A 6,827-nucleotide genomic window follows, 5' to 3' on the forward strand; every position below is an offset into this window, starting at 1 on the left:
CAGGCACCCATTTTTACGTTCCTCATCATCAGACGAACATTTCATGTGAAAATTGGCCTTATCCGTATCACGCTCCCATTTACGTTGTCAGCCCACGGTATATTGTGTCAAAAAATATCCATTCCTTATCGACCCAATTTGGACATGGACATTCCAACTCGGATTCATAACTCGATTTGAGTTTGTTCGTCAAGTTTCATTAAAGTTTTTACCAGTTAGTTTATAAGATGAATATTCTACTGACTTTTAGTTCAAATTTAAGTATAGTTAAAAGTGAAAGAAATAGCTGAAATTTATGAGAAGAGAAATATGTAACTAATTTCAATATTTATTTCACTTTATGAAAATAATATTAATTTAAATAATATCTTATTATAATTACTCATGAACAATTTTGAAAAAATTTCTCCTCTAGCAGCTCAATTAATTAAATTAGTTTATTTATGTGTAAACGGAAAATTATTAATATACTCAAAGGAATATTCATATTATAAACTAATTGGTAAAAACTTGCGTGAAACTTGACGCACGAACTCAAATCGAGTTACGAATCCGACTTCGGATGTCACAATTAGTTACAAAGCAGTACTGTCAACTAGCGAAAAGTTACATTGTGAATAATGATGCTTAAAGAGTATTTGCTGCTCGACGGATATCTTCGACATCAGCCTTCTGAATTCATTTAATTTTTTAATTACTTAAACTCGTTGAATTCCCTGAATTCGATGAATACGTTGAATTCGCTGAATTCTTCGAATTTTCTAAATTCTTCTTGAACACTGAATTTCTTAAAGTTTCTGAATTTCCTGAATTTAGAAGAAAATATTGATCTAAAAATTTTGTGTTGGTTTCTCAAACCAACCTTTGGAGTGATGCGTACAGTTGTTATATTCGGAACCAATTATGAATTTTAATTCGAGAAAGCGCTTAAAACTGGGACAATTTATGTAGAATGATAAAAACAGGGAATTAGAAGGTTTTAGTTTTTTTCTGCAAGTTGAACTCTGGAATCCGTCGAACTTATTTTTGGACTAATCACTTCAGTTCAGCATGGTATGTGGCAATAAGAAGTCCTTAAGCCACGCTACGATTCATACATTTTTCCATTCTTAAATTTTTCTTCGCGCAGGATATAATTACTTATTGTTACACTCTGGGAGTTTATTTCTAAGCCCTATAAAAGTCACTTTTAGGGATTAAATTAAAAAATTATTGAGTGGCCCGTTTCCAGGGAAAATACAAGTGAAACTTTATGGACTCTTAACAACCAATAAAAATAATACATACATAACTGCAGTGAAACTGTGATACAAATTATTGAATTTTTTTTCTTTAAAATCTACCGACATTACATTATTAGAAAATACATAAAGTCAATTAACGATTTTGTGACATAAAATACAGGTAAGTAACTTGAAAACAATAAATACCTACCGAGCGGGCACGGTAGTTAGTCGCCGTTAGGACGACCTAAAGACAGCAGCCGTCTCCATGCCTACTAAGAAAATTAAAGAAGCTTAATAAGATAAAAGTATTAATAAGTTAATTTAAAAAGAGATTTTCGCAAGTCTATAATAATTTAGAAGGATTATTTTGATAAAAAAAGTCTTTAAGGCCATGGGACGAGTAAGTCACGTGACCAGATACCTTCCTTACCCTCACTTTTTTTATTTCCCAACTTATTTTCACACGAAGCGCCACATCGAGTTGAAAATTTGGGATGATAAATAAAAAGCCCTAAGAAAGGTGGGCCTGGTTCTAAATTTTAATAATTATGAAAAAAAATTATTTACAACAGAACACTTTTTTCATAATTATACAAATTTAGGAGCAGACCCACCATTCTTAGTGCTTTTTGTGTAGTATCCGAAATTTTCAACTCGATGTGGCGTCTCGTTTGGGACATAAAAAGTGGTGGTAAGGTAGGAATCTGTCACGTGATCCACTCAGATCATGGCCTTAAAATATTTTAAAACTAACTTGTAAAAAGTTAGTACGCTCCATTTTTTTACCTGTTAAAAACTTGTTATACGTATAGAAAGGATCAAATTTGTATAAACCCATACGTAAGGACATAAACGTGCACAGCTAGACAAGTGAAATCTGTGTACTTCAACACTTAGGAAAGTTCTCTCTGTGTGATAATTAAATTGAATTGTCACCAGATATAATCCAATGATAATGGTTTATTAATCAGTTGTATTGACTTCAAAACAATTTACAAAACTTTGATTAAAATTGATCTAAATTTGATCAGTTTTCGCATTTCTTCTCCAACATTTTCCAGTTCTTCATGCTTTTCACATTGAATCTTCCATTTATTTTTATTTAATTATTAGACTTTGTCGAATACTCACATTTTCCTTAAGTTCTCCTTCTCAATTTTCAAATATAGAGACGATTCAAAAAGTTCCGGTCAATATTTCAAAATTCCATGATTTTTCCACGTTTTGCAATCATAATTTTTTTAAATTCCATGACTTTTCCAGGTTTATTAAACACCTTTCAAAAATGCCATGAGTTATTCAGGTTTTTCGGGCCTTCCGGGTCTTGTAGCAACCCTATCGTTGTTCCATATGACTGAGAAAAACAAAATTTTGCGCCTGGGACCGTGGCGGATTTTTTACACTTCTGTTAACTTTTTCGTACATTTTCTGATTAAGGAGTTGTTAGCGGGATATATTTTTCATATTCTAGACCTTACGTTGGGCAATGTCCAAAGCTGAAAGATTAGAAGAATAAATCTGTCAAAGAAGACACTTGTATCTGTTTCCGAGAGAACCCTAGTTGTGTAGAGTCCTCTCCAGTATCAATATGTCGAAAAAAACTCATGGGCTCATGATTCCCGGAAACCAAATTTATGGTGTCCCCTGAAAAAAATCCTCTGGAAGCTGACGCTTCTCGTTGACACACGATAATTCCCAGATGAGATGGTGAATCTAGTTTTCCAATGGGTCATCAATCATTCTATGCATCTCACTATCTGTGGTTGAACCATCAAGCTTTCCAACAGACAAATTACAAGTCTATGAAAGGGTAAATCAAAAGATTTTCGGTATTCAATCTAGACCTTCTGCAGACAGCGCTGCACTCGTGAACTGCTGTTTCTTTGCAGACGCGACTGTCAATCAGCAGGTTCTTTTCGAAGCCTGTTACACTTTTGTGTGTGTTTAAATAACTTATTGGCCTGTAGTTCTCTGGTTTGGACAATTCGCCTTTCTTTGACAGGAGAATTTTTCGCCCTAATACCAAACACTGCGAAATGGGCGTCTGCGACTTTTAAGATAATGTGAGGATGCGCGCCAGGTATTGTTGTATAAAAGTTCACGTCTTTCACTAAATATCATTGATACTATCTGTTCCACATCGGAGAAGTTCTTCGTGCCCTTATGTGCTTTTTTCTCCTTTTCGACAGAGATTGATGGACATTACTCCTTAGACGTTATGAGCATTTCCCAAAGCGCTTTTTAGCAGATGATATTCTTAGTATTTTCCTTCCAATCCAGTGTAAGGATCTTGTAAATCTCTCTCCATAAACTTCTCTACCTCGTCAAGTTCGGGTGGATTTTTGGTAGAAAGAGGAAGATTGTTGCTGCATTTTTAGTAGCTTTGACTTTTTCAGCGTGCAAAGGTTGATCCTCAGTTCATGGGCAAACTCTCGGAACTTTTTCATAAACGGGGTACCAGATTTTTGGTTATCAGCCTTCAGTTTCAATCAATGAACGCTCTCGCAGCACCATGAACTGGACAAGTGATGGTCCAGAGGTCGGACTCTTCCTATATATTCTCACGAAGGGAGGCGTCAGTATCATCTCTCAGAAGGTACCTGATTTCCGCAGTTGGTTTTAGTATCGCTTTTACATCTTCGTCTGTAGCTTGTTCATGCAGCTGTTAGGGAAGCGCTCCGCGCACATATCCAGTACTGCAGAGTCTGCATACGTGACATGAAGCATCTGCAAACAGGGATAATGCTGATATCGTCGCAGTTTAGGAAGTTATCCTTGAGTCGATTCGTCCACTCAGAGTGAGTTTTTCGACGACCCAGAAATTAACTATGCATATAGATTTAAAAATTCGACCTTGAATAAAAAATGAAATAATAGACGTAGCCAAAAAGTAAATTCATTATAAAAAAAAAAACCAAAAGTCCTGAAGAAAAAGTGAAGATAGTTCTGGCTTCTTCTCGGCAATTTCTCCAGGTGTTTTTTTCTTGAAAAAAAATTAATTATTTAAACAATTATATTGTTTATAGTTTTTAAAAATTTACTTGACAATTTTGGTAAACAATTAAGAGTTGTTGAGTGAAAAATAACGTACCTTGAAGTATCATGAATGAAAAAAAATTTGTAACAATGCAAAAAAGTTAGTTTAAACATTGTTTTTGCCCCCTCTACGCACACAGCTTTACGATATCCTATGCCGCATATGGATTTGATTATTTATCCTTTATTATAAAAAAAAACCAAAAGTCCTAAAGAAAAAGTGAAGATAGTTCTAGATTCTTCTCGGCAATATCTCCAGTTTTTTTTCATTTAAAACAAAATATGTAAACAATTATATTGTTTTTAATTTTTAAAAATTTATTTAACAATTGTCGTAAACAATTCCAAGTTGTTGAGCGAAAAATAACATACCTTGAAGTATCATGAATGAAAATAATTTTTTAACAATGCAAAAAAGTTAGTTTAAACATTGTTTTTGCCCCCTCTACACACACAGCTTTACGATATCCCATGTCGCATATGGATTTGATTATTTATCCTTCATTATAAAAAAAAAAGAAAGCAAAAATCCTGAAGAAAAAGCAAAGAGAGTTCTGGATTCTTCTCGGCAATATCTCCAGGTGTTTTTTAATTTAAAAAATTAATCATTTAAACAATTGTATTGTTTAAAATTTTTTAAATTTCATTTAGCAATTGTGGTAAACAATTCAGTGTTATTAAGTGAAATATAACACACCTTGAAGTATGATGAATAAAAAAAAATTTAAACAATGCAAAAAAGTTAGTTTAAACATTGTTTTTGCCCCGTCTACGCCCACACCTTTAGGATATCCCATGGCATATATGGATTTGATTATTCTACCTTTATTATAAATAATAATTGGAGCCTAATTTTTAGGAATTTATTTAAAACTATTTATTTGTGGAACAGTATGTAAGGAAATTTGTTTATGAGCATCATACTGATATCTTACCGGTGAAAACATTTATCATTGGATTACCGGTGTTTGAAGATCAATTTAACAAATCAAGACCTAATTTTGTGTCCTTCAAAAATATATATTGTACATAGGCTCCACAAGAGGGCCCTATTGAGTACCTGTATCTAGGTTGTAGTTAAATTTTTCCATTGTACATGTTTTATCGTATACAATATGCACTTTTACTCATAAATATCACCAAGAACTTTGTGATTCTGAAGTAGTCTGAAAATATTCTATTGTAAAACTGAGGGGTAATTGTTAAGAGATGAAACGTTTTGAACTTTGTCCCAATGAAGAATGAAGTACGAAATAAAAGAGTTTTTTAAGTTTGCAATGAGCAATTTATAAATATTGTATTTTTAATGTTCGTTTTTGAAAATTCAAGTGAATGTTACTTGTAATCAAAAGGTTAACATTAGATTAAGTTATCTCATATTTTACGTTATGTGATGACACTGACTAGCTATCCTTATGGTATTTTCAGCGGCATACTTCAATATGCAACAGTTGATTTTTTAGAATATTTTTCTGTAGATAACTAAAGTTCTGAATTTGTTAGAAAACTTTATTGTTAAAAATTTCACTGTTTGAAATTGTCGAAAATTGTTTTTTTTGTGCAACTGTTCATTTTTTTAGTAAATTTGTTTATGTCAAATAAATTGTGGGAAATAAATGTTCTACAAAGTAACTAACTTAACGAATAAAAATAATACATTATTCAATCAAATATGAAATAGCTGAATTTTTATTTTTAAAAGATGGCATTTCAAAAATAAAATAGAAACGATTTTTCAACAAGATACACGATTTCTTACCCCAATTCAACTAATTAGACGAACTTTGAAATGAAATGATAAATCTTCGACGAAAACCATAAATTTTTAGCGAAGTATTTTGAGGATGATATCGATATTAATATTATTAATAATTATACATCAATATTTTAATATATAATTATAATTAGAGGGTGATTTTCAAGTTCAATATATTCAATGTAAGCAGCTATACGTGTAATACTTCCAACTATTGCCTATTAAAGTAGAATAATATTTATTATTTTAAGAAATTTCATATTTAAAGAAAAATTCAATTAAATGAATGTTAGTATAAATTGCCCCAGAATTCAATGGTATTTTTTTTATTCAATGAAGGAGAATTTGAATTTATTTTTTTACATAGATCATCTTTCATTTAAATTATATTTCTTATTAAAATTTGAATAATTATTGGTATCATTTTTTGTGCAGAATTTTTTATCGGTATCTATAGGATAATTTAATAATATTACTTGGACAAAATTTATACCTAAGATTTTAATATAGATATTATACGTATATTTAATAAAATAGTTCATAATTTATGATATTGAATCCACCCATGATTGCAGTTAAAACATTCTAATAGTTTGGATTGTGTAACATATTTCAAATTTATCCCAATTTTCATATACATTATTATTTCATGCTTTTAATTTATCTTTAAGAAGAATTTAATTCTGAAATTGTTTTGAAAAAAATATAAAACAGATATACGTATAATGTTTTAATGAAAATTAAAAGCAAAATTGCAAAGGCCTCTTGTTGATTCGAAGTGTTTCTGGTCATTAAGAAATGAAGAACTA

At 31.2% G+C, this 6,827-nt stretch overlaps 1 protein-coding gene across 5 annotated transcripts in view; it reads right to left on the reverse strand.

The window, feature by feature from the left end:
• The window catches only part of LOC117170306 (carbonic anhydrase-related protein 10), a 395,033-nt gene that overhangs the window by 321,258 nt on the left and 66,948 nt on the right, over positions 1–6,827 (reverse strand). Inside the window, exon 2 of one of the 5 annotated variants that reach the window (XM_033356987.1) lies at positions 1,435–1,495. The exons of 3 other annotated variants lie outside the window; for them this stretch is intronic. The gene's annotated coding sequence lies outside the window, so the exon portion shown is untranslated. Of the gene's footprint in view, positions 1–1,434; positions 1,499–6,827 lie in introns of all 5 variants that reach the window. One more of the 5 variants, XM_033356984.1, reaches the window with a different exon arrangement.

The sequence above is a fragment of the Belonocnema kinseyi genome, chromosome 3 (assembly GCF_010883055.1).
Source record: "Belonocnema kinseyi isolate 2016_QV_RU_SX_M_011 chromosome 3, B_treatae_v1, whole genome shotgun sequence".
NCBI classification, from domain to species: Eukaryota; Metazoa; Arthropoda; class Insecta; order Hymenoptera; family Cynipidae; genus Belonocnema; species Belonocnema kinseyi.